This window comes from Myotis brandtii, unplaced genomic scaffold (assembly GCF_000412655.1).
Source record: "Myotis brandtii unplaced genomic scaffold, ASM41265v1 scaffold21, whole genome shotgun sequence".
Lineage (NCBI taxonomy): Eukaryota > Metazoa > Chordata > Mammalia > Chiroptera > Vespertilionidae > Myotis > Myotis brandtii.
In genome coordinates this window covers 1,941,335-1,966,215 of record NW_005357846.1, presented here as the reverse complement: position 1 = coordinate 1,966,215, position 24,881 = coordinate 1,941,335, and positions in this window count along the sequence as shown.

Genomic DNA, 24,881 nt, shown 5'->3' with positions numbered 1-24,881 from the left:
AGTGTGCAAAAGCTTTATTAGTGAGCTCTCTTGAGATCAATGCCTGTGGAAGGGAAGAGAAGGAAGCAGGTTTGGGCAGAGGGAGACGTTAAGCCATAATGAAACCTTAGTTAGAGCCTCAGCTGGCCTTGCAAGGAGTTCTAAGGGTGCAATGATCCTTCAGGGTAAGAGGTTTAGGCCTTTATTGCTCCATGTGGCCCAACCATTCCATGTGGGCATCGAAGGAAAGAATGCAACTGTGTTGGGCAAGGAAATTCTCTTCAGCCTAGGCAATCCCCTACGGAGACAGGCAGCTGAAGCTGGCTGACCAGAGCACTTCCAGCAGCTGGGTGCTAGAAGATAATTCTCCATGGATCATTCCCATTTCTTTATGAGAAGAGGCACTTTATTCCTAAAACAAGTCCTTCAGGATCTGAGCAGTGCAAGACAAATCCTACCTGGAGGAATAAACACCTAAATATCATTTTGAGAACTGGAGTCCTTCAAATTAGACTTCAAATTCTATTTATATCAATTGATTCTATGTAATCTATCTATTGAATTACTTGATTTTATACTATGAAGATCTTATTTTATCACATATGAATCACTGTGTGATTTATTAAGCCAAGTAAGCAAATATTTTTTGAAATGCTTAAATATCTTGGAAGAGCTTAAACCAGTGGTTCTCAACCTTCCTAATGCCATGACCCTTTAATACAGTTCCTCATGTTGTGGTGACTCCCAACCATAAAATTATTTTCGTTGCTACTTCATAACTGTAATGTTGCTACTGTGATGAATCATAATGTAAATATCTGATATGCAGGATGTATTTTCATTGTTACAAATTGAACATAATTAAAGCATAGTGATAAATCACAAAAACAATATGTAATTATATATGTGTTTTCCGATGGTCTTAGGTGACCCCTATGAAAGGTTCGTTCGACCCTCGAAGGGGTCGCGACCCACAGGTTGAGAACCACTGGCTTAAACTCTACTGGAAGAAGCAGATAGTAAGCCAACTCACTATGATCTATAATGCAATATTAAGTGAACTAAAGGACATACAAAAAAGTATCTTGAAATATAAAGCAAAAATATACAGTGGGGCCTTGACTTACGAGTTTAATTCGTTCTGTGATGGAGCTTGTAACTCAAATTACTCGTATGTCAAATCAATTTTCACCATTACAATGACACGTGATGCTGGGCTGATGTTGTGGCGTTCACTGTGACATTCGCTGCGCCAACTAGCAGTGGGGTATCTGAAGCTGGCTCATAACCCGAATTTTAGCTCGCAACTCAAAGCCAAAAATCTGCCAAGAGACGGCTCGTATCTCGAAAAACTCGTTAGTCGGGACACTCGTAAGTCAAGGCCCCACTGCATTTTAAAATGAAAGGTAGTGTAATTAAATAGAGAAAATGTTGAAATGCAAAGGACACACTCAAAGTATAATTTTGATGCATTGGAATGAGAAGAAATCTTTCAAACTGAGTCAAACAAGAGAGTGGGCCTGTAAGCATAGAATGTGTGCATGAATAGGCTGGTGGCTGGGGAAGAAGGTTGTGGAGAAACATTGTTAAAGGTAAGACGGAAAAGATAATTCATACTTAGAATGTTGGAGACCCTGAATGCACTACTGAAAATTCGGACTTGATTCTCTAGGCTAGTGTCTTAAAATGTGGCTCATGGGGCACCTGCATTAGGATTTCATGGATGCTTTTAAAAACTCTGACTCTCTCTTTTTTTGCCTTATTTTATATTTTTTTCTTTATTGATTAAGGTATTACATATGTGTGTTCTTTGGTTGATCTCTCCCCCTTCCCCCCACCCTCCCCTGCCTTCTCTCTGAGGTTTGACGGTCTGATCAATGCTTCTCTATCTCTGGATCTGTTTTTGTTCATCAGTTTATGTTGTTCATTATATTCCACAAATGAGTGAGATCATGTGATATTTATCGTTCTCTGACTGGCTTATTTCAATTAGCATAATGCTCTCCAGGTTCATCCATGCTGTTGCGAATGGTAGAACTCTCTCCAATACTTTCTGAAATAGAATCTCTGAGACTAGTGACCTGAAATCTGTAATTTTCATAAACTCCTATGATAGAGGCTCTCTACCCTAGACAATGGGAAATCACAGAAAACTCTGTTATCCGCTTCTTTCTATAGGATTTGTGTGAGAAATTTTTCACACTTTAAGTATTAAACTGAAACATTCCAGGAATTCTGACCTCAAAGTATTTCATTAGAAATAATAAATTAGTAATTTAATATGCTAATATTCCATTTACCCATTTCCATTATTGCATAGAAGCCCAAGAACTTTCTCCTCTTGCCAAAAAACTCACTTTTATAAGATGCTCATAGATTGTTGTCAGTCCTGTAGTTGATATTCTTGACTTGTTAGTGGGACATTTTCCTTTATTTTGATCATAAGAATCATTTTACACTAGAACTCAAGACGCTTCTTCAGGGCCCTTGGAGACTCTGTTTTCAGAGTTGCAGTTATAGCAGGGAGTTTATTTATTTTTTGTTTATGATCTATAAATACCCTTCCAAATCTCTGATAGGTTTCAGATCCCTTTAACAACTAGTCTAATCTTTTATCTTCCACTTATAAGTCAACCAAATAATTTGAAATTTTTTCCAAGAAATATTTTCTCACTGCTTCAATCACAAGTACTTATATTTTACCTGCTGCATTTTAGATATCCCTTGTTAATATTTTCCTTTATCTTGGTATTCTTTCCCTTAAAAAACTGTGCCAGGCCATGCACACTAGAGGTGAAGTGATATATTTTATAAAGCCTTACCTTTCTCATTTGTTAATAGTAGAATTATCACAATAGTAATGCAAATAGTATGAATAGCAATACTGCTCTTTCCTCCTTCACTTTATATTTGATGATTTTTATATCAATTCTCATATTTTATTTTCCAAGTAAGAGAGAAAATTAATGCTCTCCTTTTCTTTTTCTTTTTAGAGAGAGTAAGAAACAAAGAGGAAGAGAGAGAGAGAAGTATCAATCGATTGCCTCCGTTAAATGCCCTGACAGGGAATTGAACCCGCCATCTTTGGGTGCATGGGACAATATTCACACCAACTGAGCTACACTGGCCAGGGCTGCTGTCCTTTTCCAAAAACAGTCAAACAAAGATGCTAATAAGATTGAGGAATTTTACTCAAAGCCATGCAGTAAGGCATGGGGTGAAAGGGGAGAAATCAGGGAGAAGTTCCACCTTCTCTGCCTGTGAACGTATGGTCGGCCCTTAATTATTAAGTGGACACTCCCAGCCTTTCCCTGATTTTCAAAGGAGGACCCACCTTTCCCAGATCCAAGCTGAAAAAAAAATAAATTAAAAGTTAAAAAAATGTCGACAAAAGAGAGAGCAGAATGAAGGTTAAAAAATTCAGAATGTGGATATAGAAATGTGAGAGAATTTGGTTGGTTTTTTGAAACAGGGGGTCCCCCAGGGGTGAGGACCACGGAGCCCAATGCGCTGGGGCGTCTGCATGCACGACTCCGGAGACCAGGTTCAGAGACACAGATCTAAGTTTATTGGGGAAGTACAGCCGTATATAAAGGGGTAAGCAGCCAATACAATAGGGACACGCTTGCTATGCTATCCAATGGGCGTGAGGGTCGGGGCTAAGAGTAGGTGGCTCTTGGAGATCTGTCAGGCGGGCGTTGCCACTTCCTGGTGTGCCAAGGAAGCCTGTTGGCTGGAGTGTGCTCACAGCGTTGCTTCGGCCGCAGCACTGAGATAAATCTCTTGAGCTCTGCCCACAGTTTTTGTATTTTTTCTTTTACAAAAAAAAAATTAGAATAGAGAAGTAAGGGATCCTTTATAGCTGAGCGGGATATGGATGGAGGAAAATTATATTTTGAAAATGTTACATACTGTATTTTCCTTTTGTTGTATGTCAAATTCAATTAAACTATTTGAAAAGCAACCGATGGCTGATGTTGCAATTGTGTGATTATGATTCTGCTCTGAATCTGGGCCATAGGGATCTCTGAATTCATAGATGTTAATAGTAAAATTTACAAGGCGATTCTAAGCAAATAGGCCTTGCATGTTAAGAGAAAAGTTTCTTCACTGATGCCCCCAGAAGAGGGAGAGAATTGGTTTATCCCTGAGGCATGAGGAGTGAGTCTTCCTAAGGGTGGCTGTTTTAGCATAGACTCAGCTTAGAGTATAACAGCAGGGGCCATCTGGACATGCCAGGTGTGCTGTGTGGTGAGGATGGAGCCACATGACCATAGGTAGGTGCAGTCTTCAATAGTATTCACAGTAACGCTATGGACTATCCACCTGAGATATGGGACTTTCCTAAGCAGAGAGGAATAAGAAAGTCCTGAAGCAGGTTGATGGGGGGGGGGGGTGTCATAATTCTAACTGTTATATTGTTGGAGAGTCAGACATAGACTATTAGTTCTGTTGCCACTGTAGCTGTTGCTCATGAGCCCTCAACTGTACTTTCTCAGGCATCACCAATGATACATATAACAATCTGTACCACCAAACAAAACAAACGTCTATGATTCTCTGGCATCTTTCTGCTAGCCTTACATCTCAATTCTCCTTGATAGTCTAATTTCTAGAAGCAATTTCTAGGGATGATGACTCCACTTCCTTGATTTCTTTCTTTCCCTCACCATTTGTAGCCAAAGGCAACAGCAAATGCTGATGATTCTGTCATTAGACTCCAGGCCAACTATACTCACTATGCTGGCACCACATTTCCCTCTGACATGGACTCCTGCAGAGCTTGAGACTGTTCTTCTGGTGGACAAAGTAAGTATCCATCCAGTGTGGTTACAAGAAGAAAACGGGTAATGGCTGAAGGATGTACGCCAGCTCCCTTGAGAGTCGTGTTTGTTATGGTAAAAATACGAAAATGTAATTCTCCTTGTGTATGTCATTCTTACAAGCTTGGTCAATGGGAATCTGTCTTTCAGAGGTATATTCATTACTGTACTGAAAAGAAGAAAAAAAAAAGATTTCTAAGCCTGGAAGATTGAAGGTGAGGCCCAGGACTGGGTGAGCTCACTAAGGCACTGTCAAAGGAAATCGGCTAGTTTGTCTGACCCAGGGCAATGTGTCTTTTGGCTCCCTCTCATAAGTCTGTACTTATAACCGCTATTCCAAGCTTTTATTGTACTTATTTGACCAGACAACTTGCATGATAGGTATTCAAATCACTTGATTGCTTCTCTGTGTTTACTTCAAAGAGCTGCTGCAAATCACTTCTTACTTTTCAAAGATAATGGGTTGAATTTCAATAATAGTAGGATGTTATCAGAATGGACTCTGGAATATTTAACAGTTTTGAATATTGCCCATTTCTGATTTAGTGATGCTAATAATTGACTCACTTTCAATGGAAATGACATCTTTATCTGAACTTAATATTCATTGATGTTATAAAGAAACCATTCATTTGTAATGGCTATTATTTTCATTGAGTCTCACAATTTTCAAATCAATATGTGGGTGTTCATCAACCATTATTATAATCTCATTATCCTTATTTTACTTTATAGTATTTTTCTCCCTTTATTTTGTCTTTATTTGAATTTTCCTTTCTTAATCTAGATGCTTCACATAGTATTTAAAGAATTTCTTAAAGCCACTCTCATTTTTAGTCATTACATAATATTTTATATCTAGTTAGAAATTGCTGCTTATTGTAAAATATAAATTATATCTATATCTATAGATTTTATAGCATTACATAGTTTCCCTGCAGTATTCTCTGGCAGAATAAAATTTTTAAAACTTGGTGACTTGTCTCATTTTAGTTTTAACTATTTTACTTGTTCTTCTTGTGCGATATAATATATTCAGTGAGTCCTCGATGTCATCAATGGGTTTTTGGAAACAGAAAATTTAAGCAAAACAATGTATAATGAAACCAGTTGTACCATGGGCTAATTGATATAAACAAAAGTTTAATTCCTAAGGCACATTTCTGTTCACCATAACATCATCAAAGTTGAGACACCCAAGCACTTCTAATATTAAACATTGAAACACATGTGAGTTATGCATACATTTAAGAAAGACTAATAAAACAAATAAGATAATCATTTTTCCAAACTGCTTATTCCAGTTCAGGGTCCAGTGTGGTCAGAGCCTGTTCAGGCAGCTCAGAGCACAAGATGGGAGCCCACGTTGCACGGAGCACCCTCCTATGCAGGGCTACTCACACATGCCCACACTCACTGAGGCTGTGACAATGCAGACAGGGCAATTCACTCACATGCACGTCTTTGGGATGTGGGATGAAATGGAGCCCCCAGAGAAAACTGACTCAGCCATGGGGAGGACATGCAAACTTCACACAGACAGTGGCCCTGGACCAGAACTGATTTTTTCCCCTCATCAACATTATAATGAAATGATGTTGAGCCAAAAGACATCATTTGAAGACCTGCTGTATAATTAAATGCTTATTAGCTCTATTATTTTAGAGTATTGGTTTATTCAGGAGATTGATAAAAATTCTATTTCACATAATAACTCATTGAATTAATTGGGGATATATATATATATACTTTTGTATGGTGCATAATATGGAATAAAATGGCTTTCTAATAATCCATGGCATTAAAGAGACCTAGCTTAAGGGTGACTCTGGAGCATGAGCAATTATTAACTTTTGAAATTCTTTACCTTTGTAATACTTTAGCAAAATTAATTAGTTAATAATACCACCCATTTAATATGACTGTAAGGTTCGCGTTACCTTGCCTGTTAACTTATGGAAATTTTCTATGTATAAATTCTATTTGTCTATTATCACTTCTATATTATTGAAGTACTACTACATTAGTGTGTTTGAGTTATCCAACACACTATTTCTAGGGAATTAGAACAAATTTATGTTATCTTAATACTTCTTTAAATATTGCTATGAAGTATAGGATGAAATGAGTGACATTTATTTTCATCTTCATTTTATAAAGAATCTGATGAAGCCGAAACCGGTTTGGCTCAGTGGATAGAGCGTCGGCCTGCGGACTGAAAGGTCCCAGGTTCGATTCCGGTCAAGGGCATGTACCTGGGTTGCGGGCACATCCCCCAGTAGGGGATGTGCAGGAGGCAGCTGATCGATGTTTCTCTCTCATCGATGTTTCTAACTCTCTATCTCTCTCCCTTCCTCTCTGTAAAAAATCAATAAAATATATTAAAAAAAAAAGAATCCGATGAAAAAGGTGACTTAATTTTTCCCAAATTAAAAAAAAATCAAACTGGTAGCATGAAAGGGAGAGAGAATATTGGGATGCAGGTTCCCAAATCTTCAACTAGTATAGAAGCTTCAGCTTTGTTAAAGTCATTAAAGTTTTTGTGTAGGTATGCCAATATAATAAATATAGAGGTCTCTTTCCATATCATGCTATATGTATATATAGGTATGTATATATGTATACATCTATATCTCATTCCATAATATTCTATTAAAAGTCATAAAATCAATAATGTTCAGTAAGCTTTTTATCATTATTATGAATCTAAACATACTTTCTCATCTATCTGTGTGTGTATTAATGTATGTATCTCTTTAACTTAACAAGCTTTAATTTTTTTGTTTGGTTATGTGTTTGTTTAGAGGAAAGACAGGTTCCTAAGAAAGAAAATCCTGGGATGAAGAGCCCACAGCCTTAGTGTAGTGGCTGGGTATGCAGGGGTGTGTGTTCAGGTGTGGGAGGTGGTGGGAGAAGGGCGTGAAGCCCGAGGCCTGGAGCTAGCCCTGGAGGCCATGGCATTTTTCCCTGGCCAAAACAGAAACCTGCTCATTCAAAGGCTGAGGACTCATGCAACCTCAAATAAAGAGTCAGAATCAGCAGTATTCTGTCAGCACTATCCAGGAAAGAGAGGGACACTCAACTTAGTGAACAAAGCTGAGTACTTATAAGGAAGTGCAGGCCCAGAATCCTGTATAACAATTCTAAAATCCAAAAAACTCTGAAAACAGGTGCTGTTTTATGATACATTTAGTAAAAAAAAAAATGTGACCTGAATTGATATGAGGCGATTTATAGTCTTTACTTATGTCAGTGTGAATTTTGTGTTTTTTATTACAGATATAGTCATATATTTGATAATGAGATGCCACCCCAACCCCCACTAGGGGTGCTGTAATGTACATGAACTGTTTACCAGTACTTCTCTAAAGTCTTAAAAATTATGAAATATGAAATACATATGACCCCAATCAACTAAGGACTGTGGACCTGTGCATCATAAGACCTGATATGTGTCGGCCTCAGTCTCAGCTCAGCCATTCATGTGCTATGTGACTTTGAACAAGTGACTTGCTGGCTCTACGGTTTGGTTTCCTTTTTAGTAAGGTGAGAATACTTAGTAAATTCAGATATTAAGTGAGGTTATGCACAGTGTTCATCACGGGCCTAGCAAATGGCCAACATCTAAGAATGTTAATGTTTATTATCTTACTTTATCTAAAAGGGCACATACCTCACTTTTCTCTGATTCATAGTCACCAAGGAGTCAGTCATCTCCCCATCAGCTCGCTACCCGGCCCTCTGTTGCCAGGAAAGTGGAACCTTGGATAATGAACATGAGTCTCTGTGTTTTGTTTTAATTTTTATTGAATTTATTGAGGTGATACTGGTTAATAAAATTATGTAGTTTTCAGGTATGCAATTCTATAATACATCATCGGTATATTGTATTGTGTGTTCACTTCTCCTTCTGTCACTATTTATCCCCCCTTTACCCTCTGCCACCTCCCTCCACCCACAATAACTTCATGTTCTTAAAAACTCTGTAACTTAGGGAATATTCACTAAATGCCAAAAGAAGTTCATTAATTTTAATGGGGAAATTATTATGTATTCCATCTGGAAAAAATTCCCAAATAATTTTTGCAGATATAAAAATATATGTATTTTTAGTTTAAATAAATAAATAAAATGGTCATGACATGATGCGAGCGGTACTTTAGAAAGACTAATCTTGCAGCTGGGTAAATGATAGATTGGTAGGGGGGTGACTGAAGATGTATGAGTGAGTTTGGGTGGTTAGAAATAGAACAGGCAAGAGGTAAAGAGGTCCTAACAGGAGAGTGGTGATGGTGCTTTTCAATTAATGATCAAATCAATCATGCAGACCTTGACAATTTATATGGGAGGAATATAGATTGTCTAATTTGGTGCTATCCTCTAGATCAGAGATTTTCAAACTGCTTTTTTTCTACAGAAGCCATAGTAATAAATATATCTTGTGTCGTGACTCCATGCATGTGCATGCCCACACATACATACACAGTTGGACTAAAATGTCACAAACATAAATTTTGTCTTATCATATGCAATGTTATTCTATTCTTTTTGTAGTTAAAAATACTTTCCCCTTTTTTTCTTTATCGATTAAGGTATTACATATGTGTCCTTATCCCCCCATTGCCTCCCACCCACCCTGCTCATGCCTTCACCCCACTGGTGTCTGTGTCCATTGGTTAGGCTTATATGCATGCATACAAGTCCTTTGGTTGATCTCTCCCTCTTTCCCCCACCCTCCCTGCCTTCCCTCTGAGGTTTGATGGTCTGATCAATGCTTCTCTGTCTCTGGATCTGTTTTTGTTCATCAGTTTATGTTGTTCATTATATTCCACAAATGAGTGAGATCATGTGATATTTATCTTTCTTCAACTGGCTTATTTCTCTTAGCATAATGCTCTCTGGGTCCATCCAAGCTGTTGCAAGTGGTAGGAGTTCCTTCTCTTTTACAGCAGCAAAGTATTCCATTGTGTAGATGTACCACAGTGTTTTAATCCACTCATCTGCTGATGGACACTTAGGCTGTTTCCAAATCTTAGCTATTGTAAATTGTGCTGCTATGAACATAGGGGTGCATATAACCTTTCTGATTGGTGTTTCTTATTTCTTGGGATATATTCCTAGAAGTGGGATCACTGGGTCAAAAAAAACCAAAAAACTTTCCCTAGCCAGTTTGTCTCAGTGGATAAAGCTTCAAAAGGGTCCCAGGTTCAATTCTGGTCAAAGGCACATACCTCGGTTGCAGGCTCCTCCCCAGCTTGGGCCCTGGTCAAGGCTGGTGCAGGAGGCAACCAATCAATAGGTTTCTCTCACATTGATATTTCTCCTTGTCTCTCCCTCTCTCTTCCACTCTCTTTAGAAATCAATGGGAATATATCCTCGGATGAGGATTTAAAAAAATACCAATGACAAATTTTCACATGATTTATAACCTACTAGTGATTCATATCCCACAGTTTGAAACACACTATCCTAGATTTAGTACTGATAGTTGAGATCTCACTAACTCACATATACCTCCAGATCACGGGATTCACTGTATACCTATCCAATCAGCTGCCAAGAGTTAGTCAACTTGATCTGAAGCAAATAATTTAAAGCCTGGAGAAATCACACCTTCAGAAACTTACTTTTTCAAATGCTTACATCAGTCTCCTTCAATAACCTCAGGTCTAGTCACTCTGCTGCCAAACACACCACTGACCGAGTAACCTGCCTGGACCTGCCATGGTCTCAGCCCCCCAAATAAACAACCCCCCAAAAATAAATGTTAAACAAATAATAACCAGCAACTTGGAAGTAAACTCAGTCTGTACATGAAATATAACATAGTGAAGGTTATTGATACTTGTTCTTTTTCTCCTGTCTACACTATCTTCATCACAAATATTTCAACTTTGGGGGAACATATAGATATGCATTAAAAATAAAATTATAGCACAGAAAAACCATTTTAGATAAAACTAAAGACTGAATGAGAAAGCTTTTAAACAATAAAATTGCTCACACACAACGGTTAAATAATCATAAAATGTACTAAGCAGCACAATTGAGTTCATCCAAAGATGATAAGTTATTCAAATGTATTTCCTTTTTAATAGAAACTATTTTTTCAGGAAAATTGGCAAATGTGTCTTTGCTTGAACTCAAAATGTCAAAAATAATTTCTTATAACATGCTCAGTTCATGTCATGTGCATATGTGTTCTAAAATCATAATAATGCCCAATATGTGTAGTTTAAAAATGAGTATATCTTTTCAAGAGTCATTTTATTGAAAAGTTATCACTTGCTCAGTCATTCTGTGAGTTAAGTCAATATTTCTTCTGTCCAAGCCAATAAACCATATCATTCTAATGAACTTAGAAATCAAACTTTTTTAATTGATTAAAGTGAGCTCTAGTAAAAGAAAAAAATAGCAATCCAGGACATGAATTCCACCTGTATTGTTTAGAATAATCATGGAGGGACAAAATATGCAAAATGCCCAGTATATAAGGTTGAAGTGATTGAGCCAGGATGGTCCTAGTTGGAAAGACATACCATTTTACATTTTGACGTTGAATGTTGGTTTATGCTGCTAAGTTATTGGAAGTCATCATTCTAGGCTAGACTGACCTGCACTTCTAGTGCTGACTGACCCATACTTCCAGAAAGTGATATTTTCTGTAAATTTATGAAAAGGAATATGACTCAGAGCACAGATGCAATCATTTATCAATGTAAGCAGTGACTCTCTGTGAAAAGGGGTGTCCAGTTTTCCTTAGCAAATACGATCAGGAAGTAATGCAAGGGATTTAATAGAAGTTACTCAATAAAAATCTAGAGTTTATACAGCTGATGTAAAAAAAAAAAAAAGCAGTTATCCAAATGGCTATTTAGTCCAGACAAAGAAGGGTACAGAGTAAACAAATTTCAACTATTATACTTTTCTGAAGGGGAGTGTTTAAGTCTAGTACAGAGTCATTTCCTCCACTGCCTAGGAGGTTTGGTTAGAGCAATCGTCAGATTAAGTAAGCTATTGCTGGAAAGCTTTGCATTAATTCACAGGACTGCTAAGATTTTTATTTCTGGGTTTCTTCTATAGGATAATCATGGGCCCAAACTAAACACATGCATTTTTCATTTTATTTAAATAGAAGACAAACCTTCTTCCATGTTTCCACAGTCTGATTTATTTGAAGATGTATGGAATTTTTATCTTCCAAATATGTTATTGGCACCCCTGTGTTTTATTCTGTCCTGGTCTTAACCATAAAATATTATTTACAGGGACTTTTTTTTCTGAAAAAAAAAAAGAAAATATTCTACTATGTACTTCCCTCTAAAGTGTCTCTCAATTAATTATCTAAAATTACTATTTTAGAAGTTTTATTAGAGGTTCAATTATGTTAAAGCTGATTATTTTAACATTCTAATAAACAATATTATTACAAATTATTGTTCAAAGACGTAAGAATAAATTCTTAATATGATATTGAGTAGTAGCTACAAATGTGAGCTTTAAATTAGGTTAGACCTATAGCCTGCCTCCACCTCTTAACTGAGTGGGTCTTGGATATATTCCTTAACCACTCCATGCTTCAGATTTCTCACGGAGATTATAGTGGTACCTACATTACAGAGTTGTAACCATATTATCAAAATACATGGCACATAGTACCAACTTAATAAATTTGAACTATTACTATTGCAGCGTGGACAAATTTTATTCCACAATTCAACTGTCAAAGAAATACTGTACTTTTACATTTTCTTAGATCAACTTGATTTTAAACTCTGAGCCTCCATTCGACTGAAAAGTAAAACATTTAAGCTTTATTCAGCCAGGGGTTTTTCTCCACTTCTGAGTTGTGTCAAGATGCCAAGATTTCAGGATGTTTGGTAAATAGCCATAATAAGATAGGGAAACTTGTCTTGTTACCCATTATCTGTCCACGTTAGTTACCAGTGTGGCACCACTGTTTCATTCAGTAATGTCTTTTCATCTCCACTGCTCTGTTGTGACCTGTTTTGGGCAGAAGAATATTTGGCATGTCTGGACTCTCTAGGCCTCATTCACTCTGGAATGAACTGCAGGGTGAGTGCTTACTTCAAGCTCCCAACATATTTTCTAACTTGTGGAACCCTTAGATCTCTCTCTTCTTTAGTCTTGCAAAGTCCTTAAAACAGACAAACCCCCTGATACCAGCTTAAATGGAGGGATGAAAAAGCAATTAAGGTGAAAATGTAGATTGGATACATCTAAAATATCTTTCAACAATATTTTAAAATATTATTACTTTCAGAAACCCTACTCTTTGATCATGTCTTCATCTACCCACCACTCCTTATTCTCTCTTTACCTTATAGTTTGAAACTTACATATATATATATAAATTTTATTTTTTTAATTACAGTTTACTTCTAATATTATTTTGTATTAGTTTCACGTGTATAGCATAGTGGTTAGACAATCATATTCTTTACAAAGTGTTCCCCCAATATTTCCAGTATCTACCTGGCACAATACATAGTTATTAAAATATTATTGACTATATTCCCTATGCTGTACTTTACATTCCCATGACTATTTTATAACTACCAATTTTTACTTCTCAATCCCTTCACCTATTTTACACAGTACCCCAATTACCCTCTCTCCTCTGGCAACCATTAGTCTATCCTCTGAATCTATGAGTCCATTTCGATTTTTTCTGTTCATTTATTTTGTTCTTAAGAATTCACATATAAGTGAGATAATATGGTACAGCATTTGTCTTTTTCTGACTAACTTATTTCACTTAGCATAATGTCCTCTTGATCCATCCATGCTGTTGCAAGTAGTAAGATTTCATTCTTTTTCATAGTCAAATAATATTCTATTGTATATATGTCCCATAGCTTTTTTATCCACACATCTATTGATGGGCACTTGGGTTGCTTCTATATCTTGGCTATTGTAAAAAATGCTTCAATGAACATAGGGGTACATATATATTTTTTTCAAATTAGTGTTTTGGGTTTCTCCAGAAATATATCAGAAGTGGAATTTCTGGGGTCATAGGCAGTCCCATTTTTAATTTTTTGAGGACCTTTCATAGTGTTTTCCATAGTGGCTGCACCAGTCTGCATCCCCCCCCAACAATACATGAGGGTTCCCTTTTCTCCATATCCTTGCCAACACTTGTTTGTTAATTTATTGATGACTAGAGGCCCGGTGCATGAAAATTCATCCCAGCCTGCCCCCTCTCACAGTCCAAGAGCCCTCAGGGGTAGGAGGCGACCCAGCAATCAGGGGAAGGCGACGCCCCATCACACCTCTGCTGCTGCCACTGCCAGCAGCGCAAGCCTCGGCCGGCCCTGGTTACCTGAGCCTCGGGCAGCCCATCCGAGGCTTGCCTGCTCCTTGGGCCGGCCCTGGGCATCTGGAGGGCTGAGGGGACTGAGGGACTCTAGCGGCAGGCACACGGACTGGCCGGGCCCGCCTGGGGGTGGGCCCGGCCTGGCTGCATGCCTGCCACCCCGGTGGGGCTGAGGGGACTGGGTGCCGCCATCTTGTGGCTGTGCGTGCCGCCATTTTGAGGGTGTGGAAGTCAATTGGCATATTCCCTCTTTATTATATAGGATAGCCATTCTGACAGGTGACATCACATTGTGGTTTTAATTTGCATTTCTCTGATGATTCGTGATGTTGAGCATCTTTTCATATGTCTATTGATCATCTGTATGTCCTCTTTGGAGAAGTGTCTATTCAGGTGCTCCACCCATTTTTTAATTGGGTGTGTGTGTGTGTGTGTTGAGTTGTATGATCAATATATTTTTCATATGGCATAATAAAAGAAGTCACAGTGTCATCCAATGGGGAAAGTTATGTGACTCTTCTGTTACTGCTCCTGCCTTGGCTCTGACCCTATTCTTTGCTACCCATGCTGACACCTCATATTCAAAAGAAACTGGTAGAATGCCTATTTTTTGCTAATAAACATTAAATCCAGTCCTTCCTAAATTCCTGCCTCTCTCCTGCCAAAGACCCAGTGGTGCCAGTGTGGAATGGGCTGGTCGCACATCAGATGCATCAAACAGGAGAGTGTCATACTTGACATGAGTAAAAATATTGACTGTATTACATGAAAAGATATTTAAAATGCATTTAAATAAGTTTCATTATTTAGTTTAAATATTAAATAACATTGGAATACATTGAGGGCTGATATCTATTTAAACCAGTTTCCAGAATGTAATTTGAACTTTTCTAATTTGAGAAAAAGTTTTCAGTATAGGGTTCTAGTGTATTCTCTCTCAAAACGCATATATTTTAATTCCACACTGGGGAGAAGGATATCAAAATCTCCAGAAAAAGACAACTCAAATATGAATGTGTTCCCCTAATTAAGAAAATATAAAGTACCATACTAAATTATTTTTTTCTGTCACTTGAAGAATTTTGCCTTTGAAGTGATTAAAAGTGTCAATAATAAACAATTTGCTTTATGTTTATATAGAGGCTCTATAATCACAAATTTCTTTTCTACCTTCTGTCATTTGATCTTTGTAAACATTTCTGAGAGAAGGTATTGAAATTACCAAATTTCAGTTGAGGAGAAGCTAGATCAGAAAAATTCTTCCCAAGGTTACAGATTGGATTAGAATTAAAAGACAAGGACCTCAAATTTGGTCTTTTAATTCTAACCCAATATTCTTTTTATTTATAACCTGAAGACAAGTTATAAACCTGGTGTGGTAAATAGCATCCACCCTGCATGCCAACCCTAATAAGTTGGAAAGTATGCTTGGGAGGAGCCTTGAAGGACACAGAGTAGATAAACCAGTGAGATGAGTGTTTTTCAGGTGGAGATAACCACATATATAAAGATCCAGTGATGTAAGTCTATGTATGGCCTTCATACACAGATCTCTAAGTGTTTCTCTTTATTTAAACTAAAAATGATTCTTTATTTTAAATTATCTGCTTTGCCTTCTGACTCTTTAATGGCAAATCATCCTCTAATGATGCCAAGCCCTTTTGAGCCCCATCTTGGCTCACTACAGCTGGGTCTCCACAGTCATGTCAGGCCTCTGGATCATTTACTCAGAGTTGCTGCCAGGTTAGCCTGTGTCTTTCTAGAAGTTTGTTCTGGCTAATTAGAGAAAGGCTTCCTCATGCCTAATGACTGACTATGAAATATTTTCTGATTTAAATCAAAATCATGAGCAGGATGAATAAGCTTCCTTAGTAATGAGGTTCAAAATGTTGCTGTTTAATTAAAATATTTTAGAGATTTTCTTATATTTTCAATTAGTAATTATGATAGTTATAACTCTACTGAAAATTAACAGAATAATAACAATTATTATTATTAACTCGGCCAACATTATTTTGCCCTTGCTATACCAGTATTTCATATATATTTAAAGAAATTTATATGAATTACCCATTACTTGTAATCCTTACAAGAACATACTTATCTTCATTTTATACATTATGTAAATTAAAATTAGAAATATGAAATAATTTTATAAAGTCACAGAGCCATTAAGAGATGGAATAATTGCAAACCCACATCTTTCTCTCCCTAGATATGAATCCTCTTAACCATCATCTCTTGTATCACAGTTATTTAAATTTAAAAAAAAGCAGAGAAGAAAGAGAATCTGCATGTACACAGCAGTGCTAACAACATTTTCCACAGAAAAAAAAAATTTGTGGAATTAAAAAAAGTTTTTGCTCAATGCATGTTTATTAGCACATGTAAATAAAAAAAAAGTTTGTTGCATTGTATTAAGGTAATTTCTACAATAATGTTCTAGTAACTTTACTTATAGTATTCTGACCCAAGAGTTGTTTTAGAATACTGCTCACAAGTTAGTCTTTTAGGGCATAGTTGCCACAAAAATGTGCTGGAACTTTGGTGAGAATTTTCATCAGAAAAATAACAACAACAAAATGTTCTTCCAACCTGTCTTGAGTTCTGTAAAGAAGAGTGGACTACAGGAGCTTATGCACTCAGATTCCTTTTGGCATTTTCTAAGGGTTGGTCTTATTTTTAACACCAATAGCTATTAATATGGTTTCTTTTGATTTCTAAAATATTGCCTGATAGAGGACTACCAATGAGGCAAATATCTGGTGAGCATTCAACTTCTTCCTCCAATCAAGATCTTCTGCACTATGTTCAGTTATCCTGAATTATAGAGATTCAGAATCGCTCCCACATCTATTTATACCATGATAGAAAACAGGATGATTACCAGATGGTTACTAAATTTTGGCTATGTTCTAATCTTGATCAGAAAGGTACTCAGAAAATGGAAACCGTTTACAAGAAAGTTCCATATTCTTGTCTTGAAGTAAGCATAGTGATTGCTTTGGAGTGTTAAGTATGATATATGTGAGTACTTAAACAGAGTACCTATCACAAAGTATGTGAACAAAAGTTCACCCCATTACCTTTCATTATTTCAATTCAATCACATGAATTATTAAGTAATTATCTTTTTGGGAAACTTATGCAGTATCATCTCTAAAGAGATACTAAAAGTATCTGATGTGGCTCAGTTAGTTGGAGCATCTGTTCTGTACATCAAAAGGTCATGGGTTCAATTCTCAGTAAGGGTACATACTTACATTGTGGGTTCAATCCCCAGTTGGGGCACAGCACATGTGGAGGCAACCAATCAATGTTTCTCTCTCATATAAATCTCTCTCTCTCTCTCTCTCTCTCTCTCTCTCTCTCACACACACACACACACACACACACACACACACACACACATCAATAAAAAACATATCATTGGGTGATGACTTAAAAAAAGTCTGATTGTTTTTTATAGATCCATTGATATAACTGTAAAAATAAACTATGTCACTATTTTCCTTTTTCTTCTTGTTGGGCCTTTGGAAAAGGCTCAGGTTTGAGTTCTATTAATTTTAACACTACCATGCAATTTTAATAAGCCATACTTTGGAACCAAAATTAAGTGCTTCCTGAAAATAGGTTATTATAAGGTAGATGGATTTCTTATGCTGAGAAGTTAGCTTCTTTTTGACCTGAGACTTCCTCAGTACCTTATTTAAAGAGCCATGAAAACTAAGAAGAGCACTGACATAGAAAAGGAAAATGCATTCCTTCAGGGTTGCTAGTTTTTGGTCTAGGGATTATCCAACAAGCCATTTTCCAAGTGTTTTTTAAATCAAGCAAAACTGTGTTTTTTACATGTCTTACTGCTTCTAGAATCAAATCAATTCAAAATAGGTGAGGAAGGGAAGTGTATAAATCACAATTTACATTGAGAAATTGATTCCTTTCCCCAAATGAAACTGTGCTCTCTGTCAGAGTGCAGGAACATCAAAGCAAGGATGAACAATGAGAATGAAAACAGAGGTTTTGAAATGGAAATTGAACTTTATAGTGCTTTGCTTATGGTACATAGGATGCCACTCTGGATAAAAACAGTCTCTCTGATTTTTCACATCAGGATAAATTAGTAAATTTTTGAGTAATTATATTTATATTTTCTTACCATGTGAACTTTCAAAGATCTTTGAGACTGTTAAAGGAAAAATCAAGAAGCTTTAATTTAGTGCTGGTTTTTGTTTTTGTTTGGATATTTCTTAGCAAAAATGCCTAATTCCATGGGTGATAGATACTGATGTTAGCTGGCAACAGGCCATGATGCAGTCTGTATAGCCCTGAAGAGTCAAGTGGGGTCTTCTTCGGGCCTACATATTTCTGACCTGGCCTTGTAATGTGCAAAATCTAAATGCATTGTATAATCTAGATTTCAAATGAAGATTAGATACACATATCTGACCATTGTTGTTGTTCTTAAATGATAGCTGAAGTATAATAGAGTTCAAAAAAATTTTTTCTATTGCAGACATTCTTTGAACTGTAATTTTTATAATTTAATTATCATAAAATATATATTGTGAAATCTCATGTGGTGAAAAATGATTTAAATATTTTAGGTTTTGAATAAATACTAATGCATTATTGATTTCAGCATTTAAAAAAAAATTGTTGCCATGCTTCATTTTTGTAAAATGGGGTCTTCCATGAGGTGTGATAGCAAAGTCAAAGATAACTGTGTTTTTGGTTTTTTGTTTTTTAATATGTTTTTATTGACTTCAGAGAGGAAGGGGGAGGGAGAGAGAGAGAGATAGAAATATCAATGATGAGAAAGAATCATTGATTGGTTGCCTCCTGCATGCCCCCACTACGGATCGAGCCCACAACACGGGCATGTGCCCTTGAATAGACTTGAACCTGGGATCCTTCAGTCCGCAGGCTCATGCTTTATCCACTGAGCCAGACCAGCTAGGGCAATAACTGTGTTTTAAAGATCATATTACAAATTTGGGCACATTTTCTAACAATCTACATAGAAAATTAAAAATCTAGTCACTAGTCAAGTGGCTAATAGTAAAGAAAATGCCCATGTTTTATATAGGCTACATTTTGTAATTCTATTTGCATACTATTTTTAAGTTGGTGTGTCTAGGTGTATCAAATATATAGCAGAAGAATTTTTCAAAAATATGTTGGCATTTGAAAATATATCATAATAAAGAATAGTCTCTTTTCATGATAATCCAAGTAGCTATATGTTATTTAATTTACTCTTAGCATTTTCATTGTAATGACTTTGATTTGTCAAGGAAAATCAGGTGTGATTCTGCATAATGCCTACATAGCTTCTATTTTCCCCTCAAATACACTCTCATCCAGTGCTGTGGCCAATGGGACTGACTATGGTTTACATCAAAGGGCTCCCTTACCCGCTGTTTCCTGTTTGGTTAAGTAAATGAGTCTTCAGCAAGAGATCAAAGGGAGGGGGCAGAGTGAGGTGCTCTACTTCCTCTCTGTGGCTTTGTCAAGGGCTGGCTGCATCCCATGTCCTGACAGACAGCCCTCTCCTCACAGTGTTCCCTCTCCATTTCTAGAAGTGCAGCCTTTCTTGTCTCCTTGAGGACTTCATATAATAAAAACATCCAGTGCTACAAGATCCAGGGTATTGCAGTATATTCTGCAATTTCCTACATTCTCTTCATACCTTTGTAAATAGTCCCTTTTTTTACAATCTCCATAAAATATACAATTTGAGTATGTCACATATTTTCTGTCAGTACCCAGGCAGATATAAGCACTCATGCAGAAGGTAATAGAAGAAACTTGAGTCTCCTGTAATCTGTGGCTCCACAGACTGGACAGTGCTTTGACTCTAGGAAATTGATGAAGATCCATTTTAGAATCTCCTCCCTCAACTCTATGGCCACTCCCTCTTAGGCATTGATGATCTCACATAGAATTTCTAGTTTCATGGCTATTGCTTTGTTTTAGGCTTTTACCAATGAATTAGGTCCAGCTCCAATGCTTCCTCTTCCACAGAGCCTCACTCATCACTTTTCTTCCTGTGCTTCTAGTCAGAATTAGGTTCTGCCCCGTTGTGATTCTTTGTATGAAACATCACCTAGAAGCTGTTCCACTCCCAAGAGTGTTAGAGCTATATATATATATATATGCTTTCAGAGAGGAAGGGAGAGGGAGAGAGAGATAGAAACATCAATGATGAGAGAGAATCATAGATTGGCTGCCTAATGCATGACTCCCACTGGGGATTGAGCCTGCAGCTTGGGCATGTGCCCTGACTGGGGATCGAACTGTGACCTTCTGGTTCATTGGTCCACACTCAACCACTGTACAACACCATTCAGGCAGAGCTAAGTCTTTAAATGTAGGTTTCTTGAAGCCAAATACTTTCAACAAACATGTATTGAGTATCAGATAAGGGGTTGTGCTAGATGGATGGGAATGAGGATATGAAAAAGAATGAAAGATAGCAATCTGGAGATTCACAGTTTCTACCAAATTGATTTAAAAAGAAGACTGTCAGGCCCTGCTGGGTGATTCAGTTGATTGGAGCATCATCCCATACACCAAAAGGTTGCTGGTTCCATCCCCGGTCAGGACACATAGGGGAGGCAACCAATCCATGTTTTTCTCTCACATCGATGTTTCTCACTCTTTCTCTTTCTCTCTCTTTCCCTCCCTTCTTCTCTCAATGTTAGACTGATAATACTTTTCTCCAAACACAAGTGTAATCACATTACTATATCACTCCTCTAGCCACTAAATACTCTCTATTCCCACCAAACACAACTCACAAACAACCTTTGATGGTGCGTCCTGTTTTCAAAATGAATTTAAATTCCTGAATATCCTGTGGAAATACTGAGAGAAAAGGACTCCAGCAAAGCCAGGTTTAGTTTCTTCCCATCATTACACCACTACTAACGCCTCACCCCATTGGATTGCTCAGCATTGCATTCCATGCCCTGTGCCTCTCAAGTCACACATCTCTTTATTCTTATCTTGCCTTTTACTGTCACTTTCACCTGTGAGAGGAAGGGTGTTCCTGTCAAGATCTAGCCCAAATGCCAATTCTCTCACCAAATTTTCCAACTCCAATGAATGGCAATCCCCATTACCACAGTTTTCTTTTCATCAGAATTAATGACTTGTTTCTAATCTTCCCAGCTAGATTCTAACCTCCTTAGGTGAAGGGATCAAGCTTATTTATACTTGTAGACTGACAGTGTCTAGTAGAGGGACTCCTTTGTACATGTATTTTGAACTCAGTAAATATTTCTTAAGATAAATGACTTACTAGTGCTGTAATTAAACTTAGAGCGACCTTTCTTCAGATGCTAGCAGTAAGTTAGCTCTGCATCATGAGGGGTAAATATAATGAGATAATTTTAATCTTATTAGTCTTCATTTAAATTAAAAACTGCATTACATTATTTTCCACCTCTGAGGGAAGACTCTTATTTCTTCTCATGCCTTGTAGTATTACTCTCTCAGAACCTGCAAAATGCAAGTTATACAGGGTTATCTTTTTTTATCCTTTTGAATTTTTCTTTAACTTTCAAAAATAAAGCTTCTGACAATTATTTGCCTGTTTTTGAAAATAATTATCTATTTAAGCAAAATCTGAGAAAAACCTATTTGAATATGATGCAAATAATCACAACTTGTAAAATAAAGAATTGGCCTTCATCCAATTATTACATTTTGAAAGTATTAAAGGGGCTTTTAAAAACATCTAAGGATGTTCTTTTTTTCCAAAATAAATCTCCAAAGCTACCTATAGATTTATTGAAATATTTATGATAAAACGAAAGTCAGAAGCTTTATGTTGGTGGCATCAGAAAGAAGTTGAGTGGTAGACATGATCTGATTCTTAGGGTGAATTATTAAAAACATATTCTTCTTTACAGATCAAGAATCAAAAGATCAAGCAGAACAGTTCAAAAGTTGAAAGAGATTAGATAAAAGATGGGTTGTGCAGAAGAATCCAAGGAAGAGATGAAACGACTGGTGAGGTGGTCACTGAATTTCATTGCACCAGGTATGTATGAGAGTGAACTTTTTAAAAAAGAGATTATTTCCGTGTGTTTTTAGTGACAAATATTAAATTTATAATGGTTTTGTATAAATAAAACAAATAATTGCTCAATACTCCTACTAACAAAATTAATATCTAATATTTTTGAGCATTTATCAAAGACCACATATGTTATCTTATTTATTCCACATTAGAGCCCAAAGGGGAAGGAAGACACTGTTATCAACCCTGCTTTATAATAAAGATTCTGTAGTTTATCTAAAGTCATTATAAACATTTAATATGGGGCTACAGGGGACTTTTCCTGGTGAACCAACCTTTCTTCCACTTATGGGTGCTGGATATGAAAACTGTCCTCACTATGATGGTCTCTCAGAGGTATTCAATGCTATTAATATATTTTTCTTGAAATACGCTCTTACCTTGGTTTCTGTGTCATCACACATAACTGGCTGCTTTTCTACCTCTCTTTCCTTTTCTTTGCTCTCACCTTTACTAGATCTTAATAAAACTGACTTTTCAAGGACATTCATAAGCTCTTGCCAAGCAGTCTTTTTCCCACTCTATACTCTTTCCCAAGGTGATCTCATCTATACATATGGATTCAAGTATATCTATGTTCTGATGATTCTCAAATTTGTGTCTCTGGTCCAGGTATTTTCTATGAGCTCCAGGCTCTAATACCTAATTAGATCATCCACATCTACACATGGAAGCCTCATCTTCTCTTCACCATCTTCAAAACTGAATTCATGATCTTCCCCAGGAACCTGGTCCTCTTCCAGACTCATTTATCTAATTAGGTCATCTACATCTGCACTTGGATATTCCATCTTCATCTGCAACACTTTCAAAACTGAATTGTTGATCTTTCCCATAAAGGCAGTCCTCTTCTAATTTTTCCTTTCTCAGCAAATGGTATCAGCATTCACTAACTTCATAATCTGGGCACCCAAAGTTAACCTTTATGCCACTCGCCTAGGTCCCCCTGTTTATTGAGTCACTAATTTATGTGAATGATACCATCTAATTGTCTTAGAAGTGTTTACATTTGTTCATATCCCCTGCTACCAGCCTGTTCTGGTTTATTTCAAGAAAAACTGCAATAACCTCTTTATTGATATTCCCCACTTTTCTCGGCTTTAATCTCATCATGCAAACGTGATCATGTCTCACTTCTGCTTGAAACCTTTTAATGACTTTCCATTACTTTTTAGACTAAGTCCATGGGCATCTGAACTCTCAATGTCTGGTCATCACTTTATGCTTTTTATTCTTTTCTTTGTTGTAACCATATTTTTTTCTGTGTTCCTGCAGCTGAACTTTGTTACTCTTTCCCATCATAGCTTACATACATTTCATATGCTTTTTCAAATGTCTAGCATTCACCTCGTCAATTTTAACTAAGCCTTTTACTGCAGCTGAAGTATCACTACAAGTGAGCTCTCCTTATAATGACAGAATAGGTTATATCTCCAGTGACCAACATTTAATTTATAACTAACACTCCATGTTCAAAGTACTTTTCACAATATAAACTTAGTAACTAGTTATTGTTAATATATGTCTCCCTGTTAGACTCTCAGTTTCGTGGCAACAAGGCCATAAGTGCCCTTTCTTTGTTTTTGTACCTGCAGTGTTATATACAATGCTTTATATTTAGTAGGTGTTCAGCAAATAGAAGTGTTGAAAAAAAAGCAAACTATCTAAAGCTCAAAATAGTGGCCCGAGTCAAAGATTTAGGCTCAGTAGTTACCAACAATTATTTCTGAGGTTTTCATGGTTTTTATCCAACACATTTCACAAGTTGTAGGATACTCACATTAGCCAAAACAAACAACTAACTATGCCTGTACATTTCAAAACGGTAGTTGGCATATTGAATTACTTTTCCCAGGTTTTCTCTTCTTTTTGTGTCCATACCTGTGCCTGGAGACTTTGCAGCCCCATCCCCCTTAACCCCCCAAAGATGGAGTATACTTCTCTACCCTTTGATTTGCGTCTCAGCATGCGATGTACCTTGGCCAATGGGATTTTAGCCAATGTGTTGCAAGCGGAGGTGTAAAATGCGTTGTCACTACTGGTCTTGTCCTTTTGCATTTCTGCAATAATTACAAGAATTACAATCCTCGAGTAGCCTGCTGCCTTCAGGAATATGACATATACATGGAGTAAACTTGTCTTAATCAATCCATCGACCTATAATCTGAATAACTATTCTGCCAATTTACAGACTCAAGAATAGGAGAATAACTGTTTTACATCACTAAACTTTAGTTACTTGTTGCTCAGCAAAATTATAGCAATAGCTAACTGCTACAATGAGCATGTAAGAAGTTTTGGTGCAGAGAAGGTCAAGGAAATTAATTTACAAAGGTATCTGGATGCTTTGATGTACCATTGTACTTATTAGGTGTTATTTAACCAGCACCCCTTCCCTGAAAACTAGCCTACTAGTGCCCTATATTGGAAAATAGACTTGGTTTTAACTGAATCATGGAATAAATATGATTATTCCACAAGAGTGAGAAAAGAAGACACAAGTTTCAAGGAACACTACTATTTGTTTGGTAAGAGTAAGATAAACTTTTCAAGAAAAGTGGGGGAAGAGTAGTAACCAGAGAGTAGAAGGAAAACCGAGACTATGGTTCTTCAAAGAAGACAGTAAAATACTAAAATGGTGAAAGAATAT